We start from the raw sequence: 15,075 nt of genomic DNA, 5'->3' as shown, positions 1-15,075 counted from the left end.
GCTGCTGCTGAAACCTGGTGCTGACATCCTCACCCTCATGAATTCCATGCAGTAACACTGGCTGCTTCCATGTCACATGCTGATCTGTGTGTGTCTGACTGGCTGAGCCCTGATCTCTGGCTGCAAAAGATGTTGGGAGAATGAGAATCTTTCTTTCATTGTGGGGCATCTCCAAATTAAAGAAAAGTCTTCAGAGGTGGTATGTTAAAAAGTATCTTCACTGCATTCCTCACCTGTCACTTTCTAGTGCCCTTTCCTTACTGCCATTATGCTGGATTCCATCCCTGACCTCCTGTGAGCTCTAATAAACTTCCTCCTGATTAGCAGCTTCTTAATATAGATTACATGCCAAACATCCAGTCAGACAACAGAGATTACAGGAAAAGCCTCAGTGGGTGATGAAATTACCAGGGGTCCTTTGATCAGAGCCTGTGATCAGTTGAAGGACACATCCTTGCTACCACTTAGACCACTGTTGTCCAACAGAAGTAGTATGATCCCCAAACACAAGCTGCACATGTAATTTTAAATTTCTTAGTCACCACATGAAAAAACACACAAAAGAAACCAGTGAAACTCATTTTAATAATATATTTTATTCAACCTAATGTATCTAAAATATATTTCAACAGGTGATAAATATAAAACAAATTTTGAATATGATATCTGATCTTTTTTTCATACTAAGTCTTTAAAATCCAGTGTGAACTTTATACTTACAATACATCACAAATCAGACTGACCACATTTCAAGTGTTCAAGAGCCACATGCGGCTGGTGGCTCCCATGCAGACACTGCTTTTAGAATGGCAATGCTCATGCTGTGTCCCCTTCCTTTTCAGCTGTAAGCCACCTGCTGCACTTTAGTTTGAGGCAGCCCCTCAGAGAATGAGTATTTCCACACTGCACTGTGGTTAGGAAGCACTGTGCAAATCCATTTAGGAGCTGAACTGACTTACTAAGTTCTCATTCCTGGCCCTCAATCATCCTGGCTCCCTGAGAAGTCTATGATCCTGTTCCTTCTGTACCCTTGCAGGCCTACTGTTAATAATTCCATGGTGTGGGGACAGGGGGAGGCAAAGGAAGCATTCACTTTGGATTCCAAACTTAACAGGAATCAAAAAGTGTAGTAATCAAGATAAATACTTGCATTTTAATCTGAAATTCAATTTTTTAGATTAAAATTAATGCAAAAATTCATAATTAACATAATATCAACATTTTAAATAAAAACAGTATTCACCAGGGCTGGGATGAGGGCAAGGCAAGGGACGTGGGTTATGCAAGAACAAGGACTGTCCTTTCCCTTCCTTTTGCCTCAAATGACTCTCAGTGTCCCTAGACAATGGGATCACTTTCCTAAGTGCTCAATATATGTTGCTGGGTAAATGAATAAATGAATGAGCAAAACAAGTCCCTTTTCTCTGGTTCTTTATTGTTTAGTCTCAAATTCAGTTTTAATGAAAAGCAGTAACTTACTGCTTTGACACAATTACAATAAAAATCTCACTGGAATTTTTTTAACATGACAAATTGATTGTAGCATTTACACTGAAAAAACAATCAGGTAAGAATAGTGAACAAGAATATGGAAGAAAGAGTTCTTATGGTCTGGAGAAAATAATGAAGAAGAAACCAAGCCCTTTTTGGTTTCTGCTTCTTGGCTGGGAAGCCCTCAGCCCAAGCTCCCACACAGCTGTGTCCCAGCAGCTGATGTACAGGTTGGGGTAAACCATACCACAAGGGATCCCTTCCCTTCCAGAACCAGTCTTAGCAGGGAAAGACTGGCTGAACAGTCAGCAAGGGTCTAGAAGGGGGAAAGATGCAAAGGAATGTTCCCAAAGTACAGCTTGTGCCCAGAGAAATTTCTGAAATCAGGGAGGCAAATGCTAGCAGTCCTTGCCCCATAGATCTGCGACCCCTTTCTCTCACCCTTAGCCCACTGCAACTCCACCCCTAAGCTCTGGTCACTTTACCTCAGTCCCTCTTCTAGCAGCATCTATTGGGTCACTCTCAGGTGTCCCATCACTTAACGAACTCTGGCTGCCCTCACAGAGTGGCCCTGAAAGCCCAAGCCAAAGACAGAGCTCAGTTTGGTCTAATTCTACCACTCATGCTTTTCTTTACCCTAACACCCTGTTCTCTACCTCATCACGTGCACACACGCACCTGCACATGTACATAACCCATTCACTTCTTTCGTGGCTCATCTGCACCATCCACTCCACTTGTTGATCTTTCCTCCTTTTCCCATCACTTGTGATGCATTTGCATTTATGAACATGCATTTGTCAAAACTCTTCAATGCAGGGCCCCATTCTGCAGAGAGGAGGCCTGCAGCAGAGGAGTGGGAGGCTGAGAATGGTGCCTCCACTCACACCTAACAGGCTGCTAGCTTAATAAGCTGGATCCTCTGGGGAGGGACAGAGAGGGCTGTGTGAGAGCAGAAGCTTCATCAGATGGCTGGTTGATGAAACTCTCAGCTGCTGAGGATCATATGTATCCTTGGGTTTCTTGTGAGAATTTTGGTGCTAAGCTGCCTTGTCAATAGATTTGACTGACAGAAAAGGGGCTCTAGTAATCAACCCAGAAGAACTTTGATGTTGAAAATTTAGTACCACTTCTGTCAGTGGAAGACTATGTCCCAGTGTCCCAATGTCACACCACACCATTTCCTCTAGTACCAAAGGTATAGATGGGACAGGAGACAAAGAGCTAGATTCTTTGCTCTAGGATGGTATCTTATCTTGTTTGTGCTACTGCACAAAATACCAGAAACTGAGTGGTTTATAAATAACATAAACCTATTTGTCACAGTTCTAAAGGCTGAGAGGCCCAAGATCAAGGCTCTGACAGATTCAATGTCTGATGAGAACCTGCATCCTGGTCACAACCATCTTCTCATTGTGTCCTCACATGACAAAAGGGCAAGGGAGCTCTCTTGAGCCTCTTTTATAAGGGCACTAACTCCATCATGAGGACTCCACTCTTAACATTCTTGGGGTTATAATCTCAACATATACATTTTAGGGAGTTAAAAATTCTATAGCAGATTGGTACTCATTTTCTTCCTTTCTCCTCTTGAGGTGAAGAGGCTTCCCCTTTGGGGGTAGCCTCTGGCTTCTAGCTTCCTGACCTTCAAAACCATACTCTACCACTCTGGTTTCTCTCCAGAAGGTATCCCTGGCCCAGAGATACAAAAGTTCATTGTTGTAGCTTGGATCTTTCTAATCTCAGTCACTGGCACCGTGGTGAGATCCTGTGGCTATGTGTGGGTCCAGGCCCTCTGAAACTCACTCACAATGCCTCAAGGCCTATTCCTTGTTGCCTCCTCCCACTCCCCTTTATTCTCTTCCCCTTCCTCCTTCCTCCCTTCATTTCTTCTTCTACTTGTACCAAACCCCAGTACATGGCTCTAAGGAGTATGGACACCTTCATGAATCTCTCACAGCCAAGGCAACATTTGTAAAGGGAAAGTTGACTGAAGAACAATTGCTAGTCAACATATTACTGTGATTACTGAAGTAGTTCTGTACTTTCTCAGGAGAAAAATGTCACTAGCTTATTAAATGGGTTGTCTTGGTCTGACAGGGTGTGACTTCCATCATCTTCCTTTCCCCCAAAGACAACAGGAACTTTCCAGAATGAAGAACTTTCTGATCACTTTGCTAGTTCTTTCCTGCTCCATGAAAGCTTCCCCATCATGTGTTCACATCATCAGGAATTTACATGGTGCCTTATCAGCTAATTAACAAAGCAGTGCTTTTCAAGCTGATCTGTATAAAGATTTAATATGCATTTCTTTTCTATATACAAAATGTTTGCATTATTTAAAAACCCAATACATCCCAACAGTTTTAAACAAAATGATGCCACCATTAATATGCTAGTCAGATGTATTGTTTTAAACTTTGAAATAAAGTATCTCCTGTTGTCTCTGAGAGTATATTTGAACTTCTTGTGAATGAGTCCTCAATCAGAAATGAAACACCTACTTAGAGTCTTAAAAACTCTCCAGATCTGCAAACATCTGCTCACATACTGCTCACATACTCAGGGGGCACAGACTTGAGCCTGGGTACTGTGCATTACAGAGCCCATCACAAAATTACAAGTAAACACCAGGAATTGAGACAGCATACTACAGGAATAATTGCTGGAAATGTTCACCTTGGGGTTTTTCTTTTCTGCACTTCCTGGTAGGTGACTCTTGTCTGTACAGTCAGGGACATTTACGTTGCCTTGAGCATTATTGAAGGTGAAATGCAAAAAGAGTATGTTCAGATTTTACTGTCCAAAATAAGACCTTGAAGCCCACAATGGGGAGATGGGGTATTATTTTGAAAACGAAAACAGGCTTGATTGAGAGAAAAACCTCTTGGGAGAAAGACAAGCATAGTTTGCACTCTGCCCAGAAGAGCAGTTCTGCTACTGCAGTAGAGCCCATTGTATCTTGACTAATACAGTATCTGGAGATAGAGAGCAAAGAGCCTAATGGAAGCAGAAGGCAAATTTCTATAAATGTCACCTTAAACAGTGTTCTCTAAAGTGATGAGATAGGTTTTCCACAACTATATCCTCAATTTGAAGTCATGCACCTCAATTTATGAAGCTGCACACAAAGCAATTTGACCAATAAAAAGGACAAAGGATATCCATCCTTTCAGACATGTGTGTATGTGTGAAGACTTAAATATATCTGTCATTTACCATTCCTTCACATGATTTAAATAGAAGGTAGGTTCTATCCCAGAGCACAAAACCAAGAACAGCCAAAGCATAAAACCCATCTCTTTTTTCTCAAAGAATTTTCTATCAGATGGAAAGAAATCTTAAAGCCCTAGAGCTACTTCTGTGTACATATCATGAGTCTACCCATTTTTCTTCTAGAATGAATTTTTCTTGCCTTGAATCTATTCAGACAGTCAAAAACACTATAAAAGACCATACAGTTTTCCTGATAAAATGTGCATGGGTTGTAGAATGTACCAGCTATGGAGTGCACTTTGTTTGAACTTTAAACTCATTTCAGTCCCCAGTTTTATTATCATTTTTTTCTCCATGTAATTTTCTCTAAGTTTCTACTCTGTTCAGGGAACAATTGAGAAGGTGGTATGCAGTTAAAATTAAAACCTGCCACTTCCCACATAAAATATGTAAATAGTGCAATGCAGTTCACATTTTTTATCATCTTTTATTGTTATTCTATTACAGTTGCCCCTTGAAACAGACTGTAGTTCGCACTTTTAAAGGCAGCAACTTCAATTGTCTTAAGTAGTTTAACAAAAACCATGGATGAATTTAACTCAGCAACCTCTGACCCTTCACATTCCTCAAGACTTTTATTCTAATTAAGGGGAAAGATTAAACATCTGGATGTTTGGCCTCCCTCTAAAATCTGACATTCAGTTTTACTTGGTTTACTATCTGTAAATGGATGAATGGGTCCCTTAATCTCATTCTTCAAATTCTGTGAAAAGTAACCAAGATGGGAAATTTCTTCTAGCTCCTGTCTTGGAAAAGAATGTGCTGGTCAGCATTATCAGAATCACATTATGGGCATGTATGTTGTGCCCTACCTTATAACTACCTTGAATCTTAGGTATCTACTTGAGACAGTCAAGCCTCATGGAGACTATGCAGAACTGGGGATTGTTGAAGGACTTTGCCACTTTGCTGATATGTTTTTTTGAAATGATAACTGCTTGTAATACATAATTTCAAAGTAATGGGAATAAATGCATTTTCTTAACTGATATACATAAACACTAATGCCCGATCCCACATTTTCTCAAGTCTTTCAAACTTCTAGAGTCACCATGTTCTTTTATATCAAATGTCCTGAACCTTTGATTTAGTCAGGTTAAGCTATGCTATTCTGCAATAATGAATTAATGTCAAATTCTAATAGAGATTATTTCCCACTCACAAAATCCATTGTGAGTGTTCTACGTGAGAGGCTCTTCCAGGTGGCTTTTTTTCAAGCAGTGATTCAAGAGCAAAGGCTTCTTCTGCCTTATAAGCGTGTCATCCCATATATGCTTGGCATCCTCTGCTGGAGTCTCTGAATTTCTCTCGTTCATGAATAAAGTGAACAATACAGAGAATCACATGGGATGGTTTAGGGGCCAGGCCTAGAAGTGATGTACATCACTTCCAACCATTTAAGTTAGCTGGAACTGGTTATATAGCCTCACCTAGATGCAAGGGAGCTAAGAAATATAGTTAACTCAGTGTCTGGGAAGAAGAAATGGGTTTGATGAACATCTAGCCAATCTCTGCTAGAGCCCCCATGGCATGCACCAACAGAAACCACAGTATTCTCTTCCACCAAAATCTCCAAGAAGTCTCATTCACCTAATTCTATTTCTATTGAATACACAATTATATACTATTAAATATCATTAAATGTAGTATTCTACATAGTAAAACAGCAAGGATTCACAACTAGGGGTGATTTTGACTCCTCTCTAAAATTTATTTGGCAATGTCTGGAGAAATTTTGGTTATTACAACTGGAGGGGATATCAAACTTCTGGTTTCTGGGCTGACATGTAAGGAGTTTGAAAGGCATTAATACAATCTTCACAACAAGGAAAATGCTGGGATAACTGAAAATTAACAACTCTACCCATATCCATCAGTGTATTGAAGTCACAGGAAAAACTACTGCTCAAAAATTTGAAGAGACAGACAGACACAAACTATTACAGCTTACCCTCAGAAGTAGAAACCAGTACTAGGGTAGGAAAACCTAAACTTTAATTGATAAAATTCTGGGGACTCAATATAAACAAGCTTGTGAATTAAAAATGCCAGAGTGAGGGCCACACTTTTGTGAGTTTTACCTCTAAGTGCTTATAGTTAAGACTGGGAGAAAATCCCATGTTTCAAGTATGGGGAGAAGAAAAGTGGCCATTCTGAAACATGTTCAGGGCATTATGTTCTTCTTAACAAGGTCTACCCTCAAGAAAAAAATATTTTTCCAGGGCCTTGTCAGCTGCGGTTTTACTAGAACTTAACTAATATGGGATAGTGGAAAAAACCAATTCCAGCCCCCTCTACCCTTCCTATCTTAAGGTAGGGTGGGGAGAAAGAAAAACACTTGTGGAGATCACAGCCCAGGAGCATGGGGTCGATAAAAGACTAAGACCTAATCATAGGGCTATAGAATCCATCCCATCTCCCCACACCTTGCCACCACATCAGTAGGGCTCCTGCATGATAACAGAGGCACACAACTGAAAGAACTACTCATCTCCAACTTATCTGAGAAGAAGCCTCTAGGAAAACTCAAAGACAATAGGGGATACAAAAACAAGGAAACTAGAAAAAAATTTAGCCTTTGACACACAAGGTCACAGCAAACAATAAATACAGCCTGACTCCTCACCAGATAAAAAATAAAACTTCACACTGAAGCCCTATTTACCTCAGTTCCTTTACTCATTACATCAAGTCTGGCTTTCTACAAAAAAAATCGCGAGGCATACCAAGGGCTCTAATAAAAAAAGCAGACAACATAATATAAGCATCTTTCCAAAAAAGATGGAAATTCTATGAATCAAAAAAATGTTGGAAATAAAAAACACTGTGACAGAAATAAAGAATGCCTTTGAAAATCTTACCTTTTACAACAGCATAGATGGACCTGGAGAATATTATGCTAAGTAAAATAAGCCATTCAGAGAAAGACAAGTACCATACAATTTCACTTACATGTGAAATCTAGTGAACAAAATTAACTAACACACAAAATAGAAACAGAGGCATTCTTTATTTCTGATACATGGAACAGTTGTCAGAAGGAAGGGGTGTTGGGGGCTGGGTGAAAAGCTGAAATGAGCACGAAAAAAAAAGACTCATAGACACAGACAACAGTGTGGTGATTACCAGATGGAAAAGGGGTGGGGACAGGTAGAAGAAGGTAAAGAGGGGAAAACTTGTGACAGAGGAGACTTGATGTTGGGTAGTGATCACACAGTACAATATATAGATGATGCATTATAGAACTGTACACCTAAAACCTACATAATTTTATTAACCAGTGTCACCCCAATAAATTCAATTAATTTTAAAAATGTATAAAACAACAAAATAAATAAATAAATAGTAAATTAAAAAGGCCTCTGATGAGTTCAGCAATGGATTAGACATGGCCAAGGTAGAAATCAAGGAGATTGAAGATATGTCAACAGAAACTTCTAAAACTAAGATACAAAGAGAAAACAAAGTGAAAAGATAGAAGAGATTATCCAAGAACTGTGGGACAATTACAAAAGTGTCACATCTACATAATGGAAATGCAAAAAGGAGAAAAAAAGAAAGGATGAAACAGAAGAAATACTTGAAGTAATAATACCTGAAAATATTCCCAAATTAATGACAGACACCAAACCACAAACCCAGGAAGCTCAGAGAAAACTGAGCACAGTAAATATTTAAAAACCTATGCCTAAGCATATCATATTTACACTGCAGAAAATTAAAGACATGGAGAAAATACTGAAAGAAGACAAGGAAGAAAACATCTTACAGAGAAGCAAAGGTAAAAATTACATCAGACTTTTATTTAGAAATTATGCAAGCAAGAAGAGAATGAAGCAAAATATTTAAAGTGTTGAAAGGAAAAACCCTACTAACTTACAATCCTTTTTTTGTTCAGTGATCTCTGAACTTTTTATTGGCTTTCTGATCCTCAAGGGGCGCCTCACTTCTGCTCACACCTCAGGATTTTGGTGTCACTGATCTCAGACACCACACTGTCATCCACAATCCTGCAGGTCATGGTCTTTTAAATGGTTTGTAAGGAGTGGCTCTTGTCCAGGGCGTCAACAAGATTAAAGTCTTCCCCTTCTTCCAATAGGCTGTGGTAGGTGATAATCTCAGCCTTCAGCTTGACCTTGATGTTCAGCAGGGCCTCAGACTCCTGGGCCTGGTGCTGCCTCTGTGCCCAGGTCTGGTCCACCTCTGACTCCAGGTGCAGCCCTATCCCATTGACTTGTTCCATCTGCATGGCATAGCACATCTCAGGCTGTTCTCCAAACTGGCCTTTAGATTTCTCACTGAGTCCAGGTCAGTCTCCAAGGACTGACCATATATCTCAGCTCTGTGAGTGTCATCTCAGCAGCTCCTATATCAGCCAGAGGTGATATCAGCTGTGAGGTGACCACTGCGGTACTCTCCTCAGTCTCTTGGGACCAATACTTGTCTAGATTCTCTCTGTTCTTTGAGCCAGCTTGTCATACTGGACCTGGATTCTCACCATGAGGTCCTGAGATTTGGGGATATCCAACTCCATGGTCAACCCAGAATTGGCAATCTGATTTTCTAGATCACTTACTTCCATCTTGTGATTTTTCATCATAAAGAGCTGTTCCTCCTTGAGAGCCTCAAACTTTGTCTCCAGCTACAGCCAAACTTTTCAGAGACCGTTGATGTCACTCTCCACAGAGTGTTCTGTGCAGTCATTCAGGGACCCAGGCTCCTTCCACCTTGTGTCTCTGATGTCTCCTAGAGCATCAGATTCCACTGCTTAATCTTTTGCACTTGGCTAGGAGCCAAGTGAAAGAAAAGAAAGTGAAGAAGGCACCTGGCCAGTTCCAGCTCATACTTGACTCTGAAGTCATTAGCAGCAAGACAGGCATTGTCAATCTGCAGAACAATGTGGACAATGACCACAGAACTTGCAAAGATATGAGCTATCAGGTTCTCAACGGTCTTGAAATAATGCCCCCAGTCTCTAACCTGGGTTTGTTTCTCCTCCAAGTGTTCCCAGATTTTGTCCTCCAATCTCCAATTAATCAGCCTTCAGGCTTCTCATCTTCTCCAGTAGGAGGCCAGGGGGTCATTCAGGTATTGTATAGTCTCCTTCTCACCCCTATGCCTTCTAGACTCCCAGCCATCCCCACAGCCAGGTCCCTGGGCCACCAGCTGCTGCACATGCTGGTGGAGTGAGACACAGGGATCAGCAGTCAGAGCTCCTGGTACCCACATAGATTCTGGAACACTACTGGCCAGCCAGGCCTGGTGGCTGGACAACTGCACAGAGCCCAGAGTCCCATAGTTTGTGGAGAAGCTGGAGTGTGTGCTGAAGCTCATGTTGTTCGGGGAGGAAGGTGAGAGGCCAGGACTCATGTTCAAGCATCAGTAACTGCCAGGTCCATAACTCTAACCTGCAACTCTTTTTTAAAAAAATTTTTTATAAAGATTTTACGTATTTATCTTTAGACAGAGGGGAAGGGAGGGAGAAAGAGAGGGAGAGAAACATCAATGTGTGGTTGCCTCTCATGCTCCCCTTACTGGGGACCTGGCCCACAACCCAGGCATGTGCCCTGACTGGGAATCAAACCAGCGATCTCTTGGTTCACAGGATGGCACTCGATCCACTGAGTCACAGCAGCCAGGGCTAACCTACAATTCTTTAATGAGTAAAATTGTCCTTCAAAGTTGAAGGAGAAATAAGGAGTTTCTAAGATGAACAGAAATTGAGGGAACCTTTTGCTAATACCCCTGTATTGCAAGATATGTTAAAAGAAGTTCTTCAAAAAGAAGGAAAATGATATAGGTCAGAAAGTCAGAACTACATAAAGAAAGGAAGAATGCCAGGAAGAAATAAGTAAAGGTAAAATAAATATTTTATTTTTCTAATTGTTAATTGACCTAACAGATAACAGTCTGTTCAAAATAACAATAGCAGTAATGTATTCAGCAAATACAGCTTATGGGTAAAAAGAAATGAATGACAGCAATGTTGTAAGGGATTGGAGGGAGGAATCAGGAATACTCTGTTATAAGGTTACCTCCACTACCCATGAAGGAGTATAATGTTATTAGAAAGTGGACTTGAAATAGTTGTAAATGTATATTTAAAATTCTAGATCAGAGGGGAGGAAGAAGGGTCATCACGAAGCATGAATAAAAGACCCATGAATAAAGACAGTGGGGGTTAGGAGGATTGAAAGTGGGAGGTGGGTAGGACACAAAAGAGTAATGGGGGGGATGGGGACATCTGTAATTGAACAACAATACAAACTCTAAAGCAATCACTAAATAAAAGTTAGAATAAGAATTATAATTGATAAGTATAATATGCTAAGATAGGGGAGAACATAAAATCTTATAGAATGTTCAGTTAAAACCAGAGAAGACAAACAAAGTGGAAGACCAAGCAAAGAAAAAACAAGGCAATGAACATAAAATAGTAACAACTAGGAGGATGCTACTGACATCTAGTGAGTAGAGACCAGAGATACTACTAAATATCTTTAAATGCACAGGAAAGCCCCTCCCCAACAAAGAACTATTGAGTTCAAAATGTCAATACTGCTGAAATTGAGAAAAACTGTTATACCAATGCCTCATCAACCCTATAGATTGCATATCTGAAAATTTTCTTAGTAAATGTGCTAGAGACAGCTAACTGTATAATAAAAATGAATGCATTTCTTTCCATGATATAAAATTGTGAGGAAATGGGTTCTCAGCCAGCATCTAGGTGGAGCCATATGGCTAGTTTTTGCAGAAGTGATGTGTGCCCCTTTTTGAGTCCAGCTGATTAGAAAGCAGGGACGCCTTCTTCACTTTCTTTTCTTTCACTTGGCCCCTAGCCAGATGCAAAAGATTAAGCAGTGGAATCTGATGCTCTAGGAGACATCAGAGACACAAGGTGGAAGGAGCCTGGGTCCCTGAATGACTGCACAGAACACTTACTGCTGACCAGGAGCTTCTGTGGACTGATACCAGAACAAGAAATAAAATCTACTGTGTTCAACCAGTAAAATTTGGGAGCATATTTGTTATAGTAGCTAGAACCTCCCTAAGTAATACAGTACAAGTTTTAAAAGGTGCTTGCTTCCTAAAGGATCCTGAATCACCAACATTAAAAACTTACTACTGAGGTAACATGTCTCTTGAATCGCCTTCTTCAGGTTTTCAGCAGACACTGCAGATTCTGTCACAAGGATTGTTATGAAGACTTCATTTCCCTTAAAGTTTTTGAATGAGACTTTGTTATCTTGAAATAATGATAATTGTACATCATTCTTCCTTATCCTACTCCCACTGTCCCAGTTTAGTGAGATGCACAGTACCTTTCTCCTATAACATCCCCAAACTAAACAGCCCAGGAAGCCCAGGAACTTAGTCTAGCCTCTCCACACAGAGAATGAACATGCTGAGAACATGGAGTCCAGTAGAGTCTGGTCAGTCTTTGTTAATACTTTGAATATTAAAAGAAGTAAGACCTTACCTGTATGTAAATGTACACTGCCTAAAGCTATAATCAACCATGCTAGACATGTATACATAAGAATCTGGCATGTAACAAAGGTTACCATACTAATCGGTGGTGAAGTAATGGGTTATTAATCTCTCCCAGGTCAACTGGTTGACTAACTCAGAAAAAGAAATAGCCCAAAAGTTAGATTCTTACCTTACACCATACCACAACACAAATTATTGATGGGTTAATGATTAAAAGAGAAAGAGAAACACATTTAAAAACAAATGCTTAAATAATATTGACATGGTAATAAACTTTCAAAATACAAAAGCAGAGAAAGAAATCAATGTGATCATCTATAAACACCATAAATAAAATTAAAAAGCATCTGAGCAAGCAAGGAAAATGTCTGCACCCTATTTAATATTATTGATCTAGATACTTTTTAAATTAGTTTCCTTTCAAAGGTGAAATGCTCATGGAAAAATAGGTGATAGTTGTGGTAAACAGTTCACAAAAATATAAATGGTTAATAAATGTGTGAGAGAGTGTTAAAATTCTAATTAATAAATGAGTGCAAAATAAGATCCCATTTTCACCTTTCAAGTTGACCATTTAGAAATTATAATCTAGAAATTGTATTACACTGCTTAGATAAATGTGCAGTGACGTAAAGATTCTCATAGTCTTCTTCAAATGCTATAAATTAGTGTTTGACTTCCTGAAGGGCAATTTGTCAACACAGATCAATGGCTTTAAAAAATCACAATAAACTTGACCCAATAATTCTACTTCTAGGAATTATACTAAGGAGACACAAATCCTAAAAGTAGGTAATGATGAATGTATAAGGACTCCCTCCCCAGCCTTGTGTATAATAGAAAATAATTGGAAATAACCTGGAGGAATGTCTAAATAAATGATAGCACATTTATTTCATAAAGTTATAAGCATCCATGAAAGAACATGCTTTTTATTTAACCACGTGAGAAAATGCTCAGAATATAATGGGAAAAGTAGGGTATAAAACTATGTGTTTCATATCACAATTTTATAGTGAAATGCGTGGGAAAAATAGTGAAGAAAGATTAATAGTTTCTGTAGTGAAATTCTGTGTGATTTCTAATGTCTTCTTTATTCTTTTCAGTGTTTATCCTCACATTTTCTATACTAAAATGTTTTTACCTTTACAATCAGGAAAGAAGTAAATAAAATGTTATAATCCTTGTTAGCTTTGCCATATTTCCACAAGGCAATTCTATCTTGATTATTTATAAAGTTGAATGTCTTTTTTCTCACTTGGTAAAGCCTGTCTGCACTAAAGACTGTCCCTATTGTCAGGCAACTTCCAAGTTCAGTGCTTTCCATACCAGTCTTGTTTGTGGTACAAGGTGGAAGTTCTGAATTTTTAAAGATCTCAGGTGACTTTGCTCAGAAACCATTTTTGGTTACTTGCTGTATACTCAATGAAGTAGTGGAAGCAAGGTGGGTAAAGGTAGGGAATTCTTTAGAAAGCACTCATTTAACTTTGAATTATTTACAAAGAAAAGGAAAGGCAGGAGGGAAGTTCTTTTATTCTAAAGAAAAATCAGCGTAGTGTCCACTGAAGGTCACTATTCCAATGGTATGATGCTGTGTAATGAAACACTATAAAGTTTAGTGCCTTAAAACAAGAATCATTAATTATTTCTCCTGGTTTTCTGAAGGTCAGGGATTTGGGAGCAGCTTGGCTGGGTGGTTCTAGCTCCGGGTCTTTCATGAGGCTGCATTAAGAGATTGGCTTGACCAGGACTGAATCAGGATTCATTTCTAAGGTGGATCACACTCATGGTCAGCAAACTGATGCAGGCTGTGTTGCCTGTAGGCTTGTTTCTCTCTCTCTGTGAGCCCCTGCACAGAGCTACAGAGGTGTCCTCAAGGTATTGTGGCTGGCTTCCCCCCGAGGGCGTGATTCAAAGCAGAGGCCTCAATGCCTTTTAGGATGCCACTGTCACTTCCACAATATCCTATCGGGGATACAGGTTGACCCTATTCAATGTGGGAGCAGGGGAGCTATGAATACCAAGAGGCAAGAATCAGTGGAGACTTGCATGGATTGTCCAGTTACCTACACAGCATCCTGCCAATGCCCACTTCCTGACCATACCACAAACTTATGTTTAGCTGTCTTGTCCCTCAGTCCCTACTATGAAAAGAAGCTGATCCATCCACAATACCATTGATAGACTAATTGGGTTTAATGTAATTACAAGGTCTATCCAGAAGATATCCAGGCATGCGTATGAAAAAATAAAGATGTTTGTTGACGAAGATACAAGATACAAGAAACATTTTATATAGGACAATGACACCTTAACCCCCTTCAAACTAGGCACCTTGGGACCTCACACAGTTCTCCCAATCATCATCAGAGACCCCATCATATTTTCCTGAATCTCATTGATGGTCTGAAATTTCTTCCCTTTCAAAGGTTATTTTAGTTTTGGGAAAAGCCAGAAGTCACAGGGCACCAAATCTCAGCTATAGCAGGGCTGAGTCACCTGGGTGATTTGATGTTTCCCCCCCCAAAATGTGCACAAGACGTGATGCATGAGTGGGCACATTTTCCTGATGAAGCTGCCAGTCATCAGTTGCCCACAGCTGCAGCCTTCTGAATCGTCTGAATAGTTTCCATGGAGGAATGTTCAAGCTTAACACAAAATTGGATGCAGATTCCTTGCTGTACTCACTCAGTCATTTTAAATGCTGTGGCCACACAGTACACATGTCCACTCAGCAGCATCTACTGCCCCCATGGACTAGTACAGTGAAGCTGTCATTGTTCACACGTGCACATTCCAGTCCACTCTCCT

At 39.9% G+C, this 15,075-nt stretch overlaps 1 pseudogene; it reads right to left on the bottom strand.

Annotated features, from left to right (window-relative positions):
• Nucleotides 1-8,710: 8,710 nt before the first annotated feature.
• Nucleotides 8,711-10,101, bottom strand: LOC118987275 (keratin, type I cytoskeletal 18-like; annotated as a pseudogene).
• Nucleotides 10,102-15,075: the final 4,974 nt, after the last annotated feature.

This window comes from Sturnira hondurensis, unplaced genomic scaffold (genome assembly GCF_014824575.4).
Source record: "Sturnira hondurensis isolate 20B ecotype Veracruz unplaced genomic scaffold, ASM1482457v3 Scaffold0005220, whole genome shotgun sequence".
Taxonomy (NCBI): domain Eukaryota; kingdom Metazoa; phylum Chordata; class Mammalia; order Chiroptera; family Phyllostomidae; genus Sturnira; species Sturnira hondurensis.
Note: the sequence above shows the minus strand (reverse complement) of the source record. Positions and strands in the feature narration are given on the sequence as shown.